The sequence below is a fragment of the Tachypleus tridentatus genome, chromosome 6 (assembly GCF_004210375.1).
Source record: "Tachypleus tridentatus isolate NWPU-2018 chromosome 6, ASM421037v1, whole genome shotgun sequence".
In the NCBI taxonomy this organism is placed as follows: Eukaryota; Metazoa; Arthropoda; class Merostomata; order Xiphosura; family Limulidae; genus Tachypleus; species Tachypleus tridentatus.
Window position 1 is genome coordinate 125,668,282 of NC_134830.1, and position 16,414 is coordinate 125,684,695.

The 16,414-nt window shown below is 37.3% G+C and overlaps 1 protein-coding gene across 1 annotated transcript in view; it reads right to left on the bottom strand.

The window, feature by feature from the left end:
• Window positions 1-12,485, bottom strand: part of LOC143253598 (neuropeptide F receptor-like) — a 32,030-nt gene extending 19,545 nt beyond the window's left edge. Inside the window, exon 1 of the mRNA XM_076507714.1 lies at window positions 12,455-12,485. The gene's annotated coding sequence lies outside the window, so the exon portion shown is untranslated. The remainder of the gene's footprint in view (window positions 1-12,454) is intronic.
• Window positions 12,486-16,414: the final 3,929 nt, after the last annotated feature.

Here is a 16,414-nt window from a genome sequence, read left to right on the forward strand (position 1 = left end):
TAGAAAACTAACATCAACGTCATGGGTGGTGATGACCAGCTGCCTTCCCTCTAGTCTTACACTGCTAACTTGGGGATGGCTAGCACAGATAGCCCTCGAGTAGTTTTGTGGGAAATTCAAAACAAACAAACTCTTGTCCGGCTTATTAACTCGAGAAAATGTGGGTGTGTGTGCTATGATAAACGAAATTCTGCCGTGTTCCGCGAGGAGAATCGAATCACTGATTATAGCGTTGTAAATCCAAAGACTTACCGCTGTATCACCATTTAATAAAGTTTTTATTATGGTTTGGTGTAACCCATCCCAATGGTACAACGATATGTTTGTGAACAACCAAAATCTAGAAACCGGGTTTCGATAGCTGTGACAGGCAGAACACAGAAAGTCCATTGTGTATCTTTGTACATAACAGCAATTAATCATTCAATCGTTTTGCGTGAGAACATGGAGCCACTTTTGGTCGTATATAAAGTTAAATATAATAAATGCTCATCAACATCAGTAATAAGAATAAATGAGTTCTAAACATCCTATAATACGCCCCTTGTTTGAAACTATCATCCTACAAAATTTGGTTCAGATCAACTGAGTGGCCTAGGACTAGTTAGGTAACGGATAAACAGACAGACGTACATATTTTTGTCCTTTTACAACTAGATGTATAAAATATACACATCCTTGTCGCACACGTACGAATTAAAGGTAAGAAAGATTTTGATTATTGTTTTTACTTTTTACTCCTTCCTTTTACCCAATGCTCGGCATTGTCAGGTGGTTAAGGCACTCGACTCGTAATCCGAGGGTCGCGGCTTCGAATCCCTGTCACATCAAACATACTCACCCGTCGGTGGCGGTCAATTTGATGGTGAATTCCACTATTCGTTGGTAAAATAGTATTCCAAGAATTGGCGGTGGGTTGTGATGACTAGCTGCGTTCCCTCTAGCCTTACACTGCTAAATTAGTGACGGCTAGCGCAGGTAGTTCTTGTGTAGCTCTGCGCGAAATTCAAAACAATACAATCCAAACAAACCCTTTCACCCCTTAAAAAGACGGAGGGGATTTTGATTATAGTTTTGCCAAGTTACTAAATTTTTAATAAGAAAAATAGTCTAAACTGCGACGAATGTCGCTACTGATGGCTCAGCTACATTATTTACTATGTTAATTTTAAAAAAATATATTTGATCAATGGAGGATTAATCTATTAGATTCTAATATCAAGAAGTCTGTTTTATAAAGTTTATATTTTAAGTTCTTTCTATTGTAGCTCAATTCGCCACTATTGTCTGTTCTGTGATAATCGTGTTTTTCGACGGATGGGTGGATGGAAGTTAAACGAATTCTCTTTCAGTTTAAAAATTACCTTCCAATGACGTGGAAAGTTCACGAAACACGAGACTTAAAACTATGTTTCACCACATTTAAATTTGGGCTCATAGCTCACTTGAGCAAATTTATAAATTGGCTCGTAAGCCGAGATATGATTGGCTTTTATCCTGCGAAAAACTAGACGTGATCTACAATTCTGTATAGGGTCATTACTACAAAAAAAAAAAGAAAAGATAGTCTTTACGTGGAAACCATTTTTTTTGTTAAATATCTAAAAACGTGAAATGCGATAAAGTTGGCACGAAAATAAATTGTATTGCTTGTTGTTAAGAGCAAAGTTACATACTGCAGGAATCGAACCCGAGATCACTGCGGGATATAACATGTTGGGTTTGTTTAGAAACTCGAGTGTAGCTTTCAAAAATGGCTCTTTACGCATCAGGTAACTAAAAATTTCAATAACTTAATGACCAGCTAAGATGTCTATTTTTAATGCCTTTAATTGTTTTAACATCCTTACCTTTGGAAGATAAAGTATAGAATTGGCTTGGCTTGAAATAAACCATTTTAATATGTCTTATTCTTCGAGATAATCATACATGTATAAAATGGGCCATATATTCACTTCAATAAGAATATGTGTGTGTGTGTGTTTGTGTGTTTTCTTATAGCAAAGCCATATCGGGAATTAAACCCCTGATTTTACGTTGTAAATTCAAAGACTTCCCACTTCCTACTGGAGGACGTCAATAACGTAAAGTATGTTAATAACAACAAAACAGCACGCAATTACACTAATCACCAGCGCGTAGTATTAAAGGTAGGGTTCTGCTTTTTTATAATTGTGATTGATAAAAGACGTACTGTTTCAATCGTCATTATAAACGTGGAATGGCTCGTTTTCACGAGTCTGTAGGTGTCTATAAAGATCCGTAATGGTTTCAGATCGGCGATATATAAACCCGAACATTATTCAGAGGGGAATTGTTGAAGTAAATAGATCGATTACCTGTCGATTAAAGGCAACCAATGAACCTACAGAATAACTGGGGATTCTCTTTTGTTCATTTATATACATGTTTGTAAGACTCAAAGTTAACATACACGCCAATGGAACTTCCTTCACAAACGTAATAACTACTATATATATATAAATTCTAATATCAAATGTTTACAAATAGGCTTAAACAATATTAAATTTACCAGTTTGTTAAAATCGCACAGAAGTTTAAGAAACAAGCTAGATTTGAAATGGAAACAGACATTTTGAAGACCACAAGAACCAGAACTCCACTCTGAAAAGCCGGCGAATTTACACGTACAAAATTTATTTTTTTACAAATTATAAACAGCATAATGGTAAACAGAAACTCAGAGAAACTTATAATCTAAGTGAAGATACAATGATAATTCTAGACCAAGTGCTCCTGAGAAGAAAATCTTTTAACAGTAGTCAATCAGTCACTTCGAATGACTTAGTTACACGAAAGCATCTCTAAAACTCTTTTCTTCAATGGAATGAAATGTTTGTCTCATGTACGACTCACCAAGACAAGAAGCTCACTCACCACCTTTATTCTACTATGAAAAGCAAAAAAAAAAAAAGTTTTAAAATGAAGTAGGCAGATAACTTAACATTTTGTTTGACATTCGACATTAAAACGCTGATATGATATCATCCCTTATTTTGTTTTTACTCAAACCATGACATTAAGTTCATCAGAACGGATAACAAATATCGAAATGAACAAACTGTAGTAATTTATTGTTTTAAAAATGATTAGAAATCAGTAGAAAAAATTAAGGTATGAGAAGCGTTAGGCCAATAGTGTTTGATTGTTTTGAATTTCACGAAAAGCTACATACACTAAGGTTATCTGGGCTAGTTGACCTTAATTTAGCAGTGTAAGACTAGAGGGAAGGCAGCTTGTCATCACCACCCATTGCCAACTCTTCGGTTACTCTTTTACCAACGAATAGTGGAATTGACCATCACTTTATAACGTCCCTACGGCTGAAAGGACGAGCATGTTTGGTACGACGGGGATTCGAACCCGCGACCCTCAGGTTACGAGTCGAACGCCTTCACCCACCTGGCCATGCCGGGCTGTTGATTTTTTTAAAGCATTTGATCTGTTTTACATTTCGCGCAAAGCTACACGAGGGCTAACTGCTCTAGCCGTTCCTAATTAAGCAGTGTAAGACAAGTGGGAAGGCAGCTAGTCATCACCACCCACCGCCATCTCTTGGACTACTCTTTTAACAACAAAGAGTGGGATTGACCGTCAAACTTCTTTCCTCTATCCTTGTTTCTTACAAGGTTTGCGGATTGTGATATTTTATATGAAGAATCTTAAACATAAAACCACAGGAGATGCAGCTGATTTATACTGTTAGATACAGATTTGTTTTACTAAACTTTGGTTGATGTTATATATAAACACTACAAACAAACCTTCTGTCAAGATTAGGATCTGTAAATACAACCAGCAGACTTTTTGTCAGGATTGTACACATATTAGAGGGCAGATGTTGAAAGTTTAAACTCTAACATTACAACTATCAGATGTTCTACTTACTAACAGTGCAACAGATGTGACACAATATCAAAGTATCAAACCCTAATTGAGACTAGACATTAATTTAACAAAATTTCCAAACAATCAAGGAGAATCATTTCCATCTACTGACCTGGTATGTTTACAGAGTCATCAAAAGACGTACACAGTCATGGTCAGAGCAGAGAGAATGGTGAACTTGAGATATGGAAAACCAACACGACCATTGTATTCATAGAAAACGTTTTGGCAAAATACTCTATATTTTTCATTATAACTTTTCCCGATATCGTATAGATCCTGCATGCTACCAAAAATTACACAGATTTCCAGATTGGCTGTTACACACTTGGCCAATTTGACCCTCAGATTGCGAATCGACCTACCATCACCAGCAGTTCGTGCCAGGTCCCAGTATAGTGACCAATACATTTTGGAAACGATGGCGTTAATACACCGCTGTGTACAAAGTTTTGTATCTTGCACGTGATGCCACAAAACTCCCCGTTTCATTGAGTGCCGTCATATTAAACATCATACATTCTATTCTATAAGATTTGTTAAAACTTTACGTGCAAGATACTGATCCGAAATTTCATTCGCTTTCTCGACATGTTTTTCTTTATACTCATTGACGAAATGCTTTACGTCTTCAGATAACACGCTATTAGAAGATGGATTAGTCATTTTTCACCTGAGAGTAATGTAAACACTTAACGTCCAATATGGCGGGTTAAAATATTAGACCACCTACATCACTGTAAGACCTTTGTTGTTTCATCATAGTCAAGCCTTGAATCCTAGCACAACCATCAGAAATTACTCATTTTAAGCAGTCGGAGGTTCAAGTCTCGTACTTATTTCGCCTCCAGTAGTAAAAACACATGTTCATTTCTCGTTAATCGCTTTATTTTCTTTGCTGTCTCATAACTAGACTTATGAACTTGGACTCATCAGGGCTGATAAGAACTCTTCATCTCATACATAATTATACGACTAGGAAGTCTTTACGAAAGGCAAATGATAAGATTAAGTCTATTTGGCCACCCTTTCAGCCGTGGAGGCATTATAATGTTACGGTCCATCCCACTATTCGTTGACAAAAGAGTAGCCCACGAGTTAACGGTAAGTGGCGATGACTAGATTTCTTCCCTCTTGTCTTAAACTGCTAATTAGGGACAGCGGTGGGTGGTGATGACTAGCTGCCTTCCCTCTAATCTTCCACTTCAAAATTAGGGACGGCTAGCGCAGATAGCCCTCGTGCAGCTTTGCGCAAAATTAAAAACAAACAAAGAAACAAACAATATTCAGAAAGACAAATGCGTTTTAGACTTTTTTATTTTTAAGTTCGAATATTTTTTCAAGCTATTCAAAATACTTTCTAAACCTTTCTCTAAGGATAATTTACGCCTGAACCTTTAGAATACGATATAATGTTATAAGAGATCATCCATTGATGGTATGAAACGAAAAGAACAAACACCAGACACAATGTATAGCTTTAATGTATTTTTTTCTAATTTTATTATAACTGAGTATTTTAAACACGAACGTTGATATGATGTTCATCTCTCTAGTAACACAGGCATTTGTTAGCTTGGATATTTGTGTGACGTGTTATTTCCAGTCACCAATCATTTTTAAAGAATCCAGAAGTTTATTAGGACTGTTCATCATCCGAAAGAAACAAGATTAGGTTTCAGTCAGCCTCTTTCCCTCTCGCTTCACTAATTTTTTGTTAGTAATAATGGATTAGCGTTGAAAAATAGCAGCGAAATATTCAATCCGAGTAAAGTTAGTTTTGACTGTATTAAACGATCAAGGTACGAAACCATGGGAACGCTTTGGATCTTAAACGGAAATTATTATCTCTCTGCGATGGCGCTTTAATCATTGAGAGGATGACGTTCACCTGCTCTAAGCTATGACTCTTGAAAGCAGTAATGTCAACTTTTTAACGCGCCAGTAAGCCAAGAAGTGACATTTAAAAGTAATATACCTTCTCCTAAAGGTACAACAAAACACGTGCTTGTTAACTTCTCAGGTATATATATCTCGAGGCTTAAAGAACTTGAAGGTGGTGGACAAGTCCCCCCCCCCCAATTTTTAGCTAGCGCTCAGCCTATTAGCGGAATATTGCCTGAATAGTTTGATATCGAGGGGGCTTACGCTTATTAATATAGGCACGGTTGAAGCTTTACAAATACTGAGTTAGGTCCTTGTTAAAAGAACAGATGGAACGTTCTGTATTACAATGATATACCAATCGGGAGGACTGCATCTTTAGCCAGAAATGGATTTCACCAAAACATTTTCATTTAACACTGGAATATCACAATGGATACGTTGTACCTCCGTCGTTCTTAAACGTTATTTGTCACTTGAAACGTTAACAATTTCACATGTATACTTTAGTATGTCCCTAAATCACTACTCTTTTTGCTGTGTTTCTACACGATCCATTTGAAACTCCTTGGATATTCACATTACACTGAGTATACAATTTGTTTATTGTTAAGCACGAGTAAGACAAGGAGCTATTTTTTGTAGTGCTCCCTGTCCTGTATGATTCTTACCCAGCAATTTTCTGAAACTCACTTCTGGACACCCCCTCCTCCCTAGTGGCACAGCAGCAAGCCTGAAGGCTTACAACGTTAAAAATCGGGTATCAATATCCGAGGTGAACTCAGAACAGATAAACCATTGTGAAGCTTTAAGCTGAACAATAAGTGAACAACGAAAATCAGTAATAAGTTGTCTGGGAGGTTAGGTTTAGGAGAATATTTTATAAATTCTTTTATTTCTTTATATTTACCGTATTTCAATTACAGGTAAGTTCACACCAGGAGGCACTATACGAATCACGAATTGGTAATGATATTTACAACTGAAGTGGTTTATTTGTTTGTTTTTGAATTTCGCCAAAACCACAAGAGAGCTATTTGTGCTAGCAGTCCCTAATTTAATAGTGTAAGATTAGAAGGAAGGCAGCTAGTTATCACCACCCACTGCCAACTCTTCGGCTACTTTTTTACCAACGAATAGTGGAAATGACCGTCACTTTATAACGCCCCTACGGCTCAAAGGGCGAGCATGTTTGGTTTCGAACCCGCGACTCTCGGATTATGAGTCGAGCGCCCTAACCACCTGCCTTAGGTGGTCAGGTGGTTAGAGGGTGTGCGAAATTAAAAACAAACAACCTAATCTTTCTTGACCTAACTTGACCTGACCATCCCGAACAAATATGGTAAATATCATTTCACAGCTGTATATTACAAACCTGCTTGATTGTCACTCGTCAATGACGGTCAACTAAAAGGTCATTGACACATGCGGTAATTTTTAGGTTCTCCAAGTCACAACTTAGTTTACGTATGTCATACGTCACTGGGGCATCACAACAGGAGTTTATGGATTGGGCAGACTGGGAAATCTCAGGACTGTCTACGGCACTCTTCCCGTCATACATCACGTTTGATTTCTGTGTATCGATAAACTTTGTTATAGATTCAGTTTAGTTGAGAGATGATATTTTTCAGTGATCGTGTTGTTGTCTGGTTTATCAAATGTGGCATACGTTCCATCTGTGCAGCGCTGTTGTAGGAAAGAGGCTTTTGGTTTCTTGGTTTCTATTGAATTTCGCGCAAAGCTACACGATTCAATAGTGTAAGATTAGAGGGAAGGCAGCTAGTCATTACTACCCACCGCCAACTCTTGGGCTAATATTTTACCAACGAGTAGTAGGACTGACCGTCACATTAGAACGCCCCCACGGCTGAAAGGGCAAGCATGTTTGGTGTAACGGGAATTTGAACCCGCGACCCTCGGATTACGAGTCGAGTGCCTTAACCACCTGGCCATGCCAGGCTAAGTCCGAAGCAGTCACGTCTTTGTTTCTCTTGGTGGTTTGTTTGTTCATTTAGAAACAAGTACAAAGCTACACAATGTGCTATCTGTGCTCTGCCTACCAGAGGTATCGAAACCCGGTTTCTAACGGTGAGAGTTCACAGACATATCGCTTTTGGTGGACGTCGGGCGCTGCACTCGCATCTTGGAGGTCACGGGTTCGAATCCTGTCATCACAGATGTTCGCCCTCAAAGCCATGGGAGTCTTATAATGTGACAATCAATCCTGCTTTTCGTTGGTAAAAGAACACTCCAAAAATTATTAATGGGTAGGGTTTACCTGCTTTCTCTCTACAATTTCATTTCTAAATTAAGAACAACTGACGCAGATAGCGCTCTTGCAGCTTTGTACGACATTTTTTTTTCTGGCTCTGCCTAGCTTTTTAAACTAAACGGATTATTTTAAAAGTTCCTATAACACGTTTTTAAAATATATATTGAAATGCGCTGATCAGATATATATACTAGTTATCTTACTTCTGAGGATAGCAACGAGGCTTACTGTAGAATCAGTCATAAAAACCAACGTCACTAAGGGTGATAGATAAACTCAATGAACACCATTAGTGGTCGGTTGGGGAATAAACCTTAATTCTAGTAGTATGATTCTTAGGACTTGAATGCGACCAGAACTTTCCATTATCAAAGTATGGATGACGTATCACAAAGACAACATTATTAAAATATGTCCTTTCATCCATTAAAACCAGTGTATTAGAGAATCTAACCGGCTTAGTTTGTGAAACGATAAGTGAATGAATTCATTAAATATTTGGGCTGATCTCTATGTAGATGGCGTTGCCGCTGTTAATCACGTGCTGACCTTCTGTGTCGTTACAACACGTTTCAGCGTTCTCAGTTGCACAGTGACTAATACTGATTATCTCTTAGTCTCGTTTGTTTGTTTGTAAATTTCGCGCAAAGCTACCCGAAGGTTATCTGCGCTAGCCGTCCCTAATTTTGAAGTGTAAGACTAGAGGAAAGGCAGCTAGTCATCACCACCCACCGCCAACTCTTGGGCTACTCTTTTACCAACGAATAGTGAGATTGACCGTCACATTATAACGCCCCCACGGCTGAAAGGGCGAGCATGTTTGGCGCGACGGGGATGCAAACCCGCGACCTTCAGATTACGAGTCGCACGCCTCAACCACCTGACCTTGCCGGGCCAATATTCCAAATAACTATGTCAATGTATGTATTCTGAATCTATTGTAGCATTGAAGAACAGTCAAACAGTTTAAATGTTTTCATTTTAGAGGAATATTAAAAAGCCATAAAGAAAGTACAGTAAGTTAAGAATTATTTATTGTAAAGAACTCTCACTGTGTTAAATATTTCATATTTACATCTGATATTAAATTTTTTTATCACATTTTATCATAATCTATTACAATTATTTAACATGCAAGAGCTGCAGGTTAGACAATATCGCTTCTTTTAAAAGATACGCATGCGCGCACGTATATATCTATGATTTAAATCTATAATTTCTAATATAAGAAAACACTTCTTTAATTATAGACAAGTTCTATAATAATATTATAATTAAAGGAGTGTTTTCTTATGAGAAAAATTATAGATTTAAATCTTTTTAAAGAAGCGATCTAGTGAAAAAACACAGAGAAAAGAAATGGTTCTTTATTTAACAACTTATAATATAGGAAAGCCAGTGCATTAAGGTAAGAATGCGCTGTAACAATGGCTTTTATATCATGTTGCTTAGAAATAAAAGTGTAATTTAATATTGTTGTTAAGAGTCTATGTGGTTTTCCGCTAGCTTGCTTCATTAAAAAGATGAGCACGCTCGCACGTTCGTGGATAAATAATAACACTCACGTGCATATCACCGAGGTCCATTTAGAACGAGTGCAAAATGTCTGGTTTCCAGGTTCTTTCCTCTTTTAGCTATGGCGGTTACACCTACATAGACATGCACGAGCGTGTCTGTCTGTCGATTTTAATACTCTTTGAAATATAAAGAACCACCCCTTTCTATGTGTTCTTTCGCTATCCTGTCTCATTAAAAGATGCGCATGCACGCCTACACTTGAACATTTATTTTCTATTTGTTTCTTCGTGCATGCAGGTAGATAAGTAATAATGCCCAAGTGTAAACCTTCATGATTCACTCAAAATGAATGCAAAATTTAAGGTTTCTAGATTCTTTCATCTTGGAGTTATGGCGGTTACACACACATCCTTTTATTGCTACAAAATTAATAACATAAACATGGATCTTTTATGGTTCCTATAATAAAGCCACAAACCCATTGTAACAAAGACAATGACCCATTGTGGTCTCTGCAACAGAGAGAGTGAATTTATTTTTTGTCTTTTTAAACACAACATAAAGTTTATGGACAACATGGGATCTACTAATTCGTTTTGACTGTTCTATCTTTTAAACCATACTAAAATAATTAAAAACACACTTAAAGTCAAATCTTATTATTCATTTACTTATCCAGCTTTCTCTTAAACTCAATTAAAATTACCTCTACAACATATGAAGGTAACCCATCACAAAGGCAAACCACCCTGTTAGAAAAATTAAGCTGTCTTAGCTAAAAATTAGCCATATTTGTCAACATTTATATTTGTATCATGTACTCCTACTGTTCTCACTGTTAAGTATGAAAGAAGATAACTTATAAACACTATCAATTCCCTTTACAATCATAAATATCTCAGTTAGATCCCTTAAAACGCTTCTTTTTACGGGGAAAGGGAAGAAAGATTTCAACCTCTTATCACATTACACTCCCTCCTTCTCAGATATCATTCTAGTAACCATTCTCTGAACCCTTTCCAACAATTCCATGTCTTTTCCTAAGGTAAGGAGCCCCGGACTGAACACAATACTCCAAAAATAGCCTAACCAGTTACTTGTACAATGTAATTATAACCTTTTTAGACATGTATTAAATATTTCTGTAGATACAACCTAAAATCCTATTTGGCCTACCACTACTAACAACATATTGCTTGGATGGCTTTGGAGAATGACCAACCATTACACCAAGATTCTTTTCCTTCATAACACTGTTAAGGTTATTCCCATCCAAATTAAACTTATAATTCAAATTATGCCAACATACGTGTATTATCTTAGATTTGTTACAATTAAAATCCATCTACCATTTATTTGACTAACTCACTAGATGGCCTAAATCCTTTTGCAAATCAGCAGTTAGTAACACCCAAGTCAGTGGAGGCCGTTACACCCATTAGTAATCTAATGAAAGAAGAAAAAGATCTCTCTATGATCTATGTTTATTTGTTAGCGACATTTCAAATCTCTCTGGACCTGCCCCTGGTTATTATTGCCATAGTTTTCAGAAAAATGTGCCAAACCAAGACAACGGTTACTTGCAGTTCATTGGAATGATCGCAGAAAGTTTGCAGAGTTAGGTAGATGTAAACCGTGACATCAGGCATAACATGACTAGAGCGTCAATATCCCTCTGTACATATATTTAAAACGTAAAAAAATAGATTATACAACAGCATTTGTTCACGGACGAAATTTGTTTATCTAAGGAAACCTTTTGAAAAGATAAACAGCTAGGCATTTATAACGTAACATCAGGAGTTCGAACCGTGTTTGGTTGTATAGAGACTGGATAATATTATTTGGTTACGGACAAGATTTGTTGGTGATATAAAATGTTTAAAATACACCAGGTATTCGTAACGTAGAATCAGGGGTTCGAACCGCATTTGGTTTTATTCTTGTCCCCCGCTAGTACAGCGGTAAGTCTACAGATTTATAACGCTAAACTCAGGGGTGCGATTCCCCTCGGTGGGCTTAGTAGATAGCCCGATGTGGCTTTGCTATAAGAAAACACACACACACACGCATATATTCTTTCATTGGTTAAATACACTTATCATCTTCAGGCTTTCTGACTAGTTTTATGGCTGATCATATTTTGTAGTGAAAACCGTAACAGATTTCAGTGTTGTCAAATTACAGCTCAACACGAACATTAAACGAAGAGCTTTGCAAAACAGCCTAAAACAGGTACACTGACTTATAGTTAAGGTTTACATCTTCGCAGGCCCGGCATAGCCAGGTGGCGCTCGACTCGTAATCTCAAGTCGCGGGTTCAAATCCCTGTATATGGTCTTACCATTGAGGCCCGGTAGGGTCAGGTTGTTAGGGGCGCTCAATTCGCAATCTAAAGGTCGCGGGTTCGAATCCCCATCACACCGAACATGGCAGCCCTTTCAGCTGTAGGGACGTTATATGTTACGAGCAATCCCATTATTCGTTGGTTAAAGAGTAGCTCAAGAGTTGGCGGTGGGTGGCGATGACTAGCTGACTTACATTGCTAAATTAGGAACGTCTAGCGCAAATAGTCCTTGTGTGGCTTTGCGTGAAATTCAAAACAATCAAACAATACATCTTCACGAGGGCGTCACAGATTCCATGCTAACTAGTTTTCTGTACTAAACACAGTAATATCAAATTAACCAAAAATATAAGAAAATGAAAGAAACAAATGGAATCGATTAAAGCTTCGAATTTATAAATGTTCAGTTACACTTGTTCACTTGAATTAAAGATTATTAGTTACAATCTATTAAAACAATACCTAAGAAACACCAAAACCAAAACTAAAACCTCACAATGAAAGAGTAAAAATCACCCTACCTCGATGATCCAGTCCAGAGAAATTCGTTCGTTGGTGAATCTGTTGATTCTGAAACTCGCTCGCAACGTAGTACCATATGTACCCTCGACAGGTTAGCGCTACCTATTAGCAATTTTAAGAAACAGCGCACTTGAGATAATAAAAAGCAAATAAGGAGGTCCTGATAAGTTCTGTTATCTCGAGCGTTTTAGTTACAGAAACATTTCTTATGTGTTGTGATTTTTTTCTTGTTTCAAATAAAGAGAGCAGTTTACAGTAAATAATATTTTATAGGAAAGCTAATAGGACTCTTTTACTTTGCGGAAGAGGGCGTTGCTCTCACTGACAGGGGATGTAGTTTTAAAGATTTGCAGCTTTCAATGTGTCCCTTGGTTCTCTGTTGTTTGATGATCGGCCGGGCGTGGCCTAGTGGTTTGGGTGCTGATCTATAAACGTAGAAAAGGTTTATAGCTCTTTCCCTGTTGCCACAACTGGTTGCGTTATGAGAGTGACAGTGAATCCCATTGTGGGATTAGAATAGCACAAGAGTTGGCGGTAGGTGGTGTTGAGTATCTGCCTTGTCTTCAACCTATTATTTTAAAATTAGAGACGTCTAACGTAGGTATCATACCACGAATAACATTTGATAATGTGGATGTATAAATATGGTTCTTCAGAGACGGCTCAAACAGAAATGTCAGAGTCAGTAGTGCGCTGTCGAGTATTCGTGAATTTTTTTGTAAACCGAACATGCAGGTGTTGAACATGTCACCTTAGTAGTTTATTTAAACAGTTTCCAGGTTCATCAAAGGATACTTTTTTTTCTGCACTGAAATTACACATTTTCATCAGAAAGGAATGAATTAATTGTGCAAACAGTGTTAATGAAATGTGTTAACCCTAGGTATAATAAAAGGAAAAGCCCTTCGATATTTGTATCCAACTTTCAGCCTTACTAAAAGAAACATTTGTAAAAAACACAACAAAAAACAATAAATCTAATTTTTCTGTATCTTTCGTTGTATATATATACAATATATATATATATATTGTACTATATCAGTTCAACTACAGCTTACAGAAAAACAAAAATGGAGTGTTTTTATTGAATTCATAGTGTGGCAGTAATGAGTTTATGAGCTTACAACAACATTGCTCTCTTCTGAGGCTCGATATCCCGCGTTAGACACAGCAGATAGTTCAGTGTTGCTTTGCTCTGAAAAACAAAGTGAACAGATTAATAAAGATGCGCAATAAATCAGGTTTAGCTGCTTCCTAGTGTTTGTTTGTCATATCCTGGTCTTTTTCAGTTTCATCTGGTTCAGGAACATTTCCGTTTTTCAGTTTATTAAATTATTTTAACTCAGTGGGAACGATAGCTCGCTTGAGTATGACCAGTACATTTGGCTTAGCATGCAAACCGAACTAAAGAAATGTAGTTTATTGCTGGGTACATTTACAGATTTACAACTCTAAAATCAGGGGTTCGATTCCCCTCAGTTGACATAGCAGATAGCTGGGCAGTTTCTTGACGAACATTATCTTGTTGTTAATTAAGTTAGAGAACCAATGAGCAGATTTCCCTCAGAAAGTCTAAGTTCGTTGCTATTATAATACAACATTAGTGTTGTCATTCTACATGTTATTGTGTAGCTATATTAGGATCGCGTTAACTTTTTTGAAAATATTACAAATCCTAAGAATTTATAATCGAATCCACGAGTTCTTACTTCAAAGAACTAACTCGCAGGAGCTACACTCTATAATATATCGTATTGCACGGCCTGAAGACTGAAGCGACAGCAAACAGAAATACGTGTTTGTTTGTTTTTTGAAATTTCGCACAAAGCTACTCAAGGGCTATCTGCGCTAGCCGTCCCTAATTTAGCAGTGTAAGACTAAAGGGAAGGCAGTTAGTCATCACCACCCACCGCCAACTCTTGGGCTACTCTTTTACCAACGAATAGTGGGATTGACCGTCACATTATAACGCCTCCACGGCTGAAAGGGCGAGCATGTTTGGCGCTATGGGGATACGAACCCGAGACCCTCGGATTACGAGTCACACGCTTGGCCAGGCCGGGCCAGGAATACATGAAACCAGCTGAAATATAAAGATTTTGGTCTCAACCTAATAAACTATTGTTTTCAGAAGTTATGTGTTATCTTCTTTAATAAAAACAATGAATTAATAAGTTTGTCTAAGATTTACATTTCACACAAAATGTCGGTTATTGTTTTCACGTTATAGATTGTTTATTCATTAAATTTCCTGCAGAAATGTACTCGTTAGCTTAAATTATAAGAATTTCTAATAGTCTTAGGTGATTGAATAAGTTTCGCTATTTATTGTCACCAGGTGGGGCGAGAGGATGTCATGGCGATAGTTACATCTCTTTCCTCTGCCCCTTTCAGATTACGACTCGAGTGCCCTTACCACCTGGATATACCGGGCGCAAATGTATTAGAATCGCATTTGTTAAACAGGAAATAATGATAACATACGTTTTAAAATAGGATGAAGCTGTAACATTCGTTTTAAAATAGGAGAGAGATGTAACATACGTTTCAAAACAGGAGGGAGTGATATTGATAACATATGTTTTTAAACGTTTTCTAGTGGTTCAGTGGTTTGTTTATATTTATCAACAAAACTACACAATGGACTGTTTGTGCTCTGCCTAACACGTGTTTTGAAATCCTGTTTCTAGCGTTGTAAGTCCGCAGACGTGCCATTGTGCCGCTGCGGAGAGGATCAATGGTTTTATAGAAATCGGGCTTCAATATTCGTGATGGGCAAAACACAGATAGTCCGTTGTGCAGATTTGTCTTAACTACAAAACACATATTTTTTAAATCTAATCATTTCGCGTCGACTACTTTATTTAAATAGATTAGTTTTCTCTTTGAAATATGTGAAGCAATTCACTTTACACTCTAAATTTACAAATTATTTCTCTCTCTTTTTATATCTTTATCCATCTCTCTATTTCTAGAAATGTACCCTTTTCTTTATTCTTTCTTTTGTGCCTTTTTCCCTATCTCTCTTTCCGTTAATTTCTTTCACATTATCTCTCTACACTTGTCTCTTTATCTCTCTAGCAACCTATCTGTACTATCTCTCTTTTTCCTTCTGACTCACCTGCATAAGAAAGTTAAAGCGGCACACAAAGAAAGTGTAGCCAAACTCTGATTGGTTCTTTTGTTTTACTATGCTCCATTTGGGTTATTTCACTTCAAGTAAAACGTAAAACTGGTTTTGTGCTGATAGAAGTTCCGGCTGAGGGCAGACCGCTCAGAAACAAAGATTTCACTTTAACTCTCTTTTAGGAGAATAAGGTTTGATCTTATTGAATATTCAAACTCTCAGAAATGTAAGAAGAAAACGTAACTGCGTGTGTGTTAAAGTAAACAGTAAACAGTCGAGAGATGTGGTGGAAAAAGGTAAACAGTCGAGCGATGTGGTGGAAAAAGTAAATAGTCGAGCGATGTGGTGGAAAAAGGTAAACAGTCGAGCGATGTGGTGGAAAAAGTAAATAGTCGAGAGATGTGGTGGAAAAAAGTAAACAGTCGAGAGATGTAGTGGAAAAAGTAAACAGTCGAGAGATGTAGTAGAAAAAGGTAAACAGTCGAGAGATGTGGTGGAAAAAGTAAACAGTCGAGAGATGTGGTGGAAAAAAAGAAGAAGGAAATACCAAGAAGATATTTAGCTTCGAAAGGAGCGTTGGAAATCATGTGGGAAGACAGCTTAGGAAGCGATCATGTACGTAGCTCGGGAAGAAAGAAACAAACTTGTCTTTAACCCTGTAAAAAGTCGAAGACTGCTTTAGAACGACACGAGACTTTGTAAAAATTTTTTCCAGAGACGTGTATACAGACTTTGGAGCCGTTAAAGAGGACGACCTCTTCTTGGGTGAATTATAAAACTTTCACGCAAGAACATTTTAAGTGATGTTACAGTTTAACCACGCCCTGTGGTG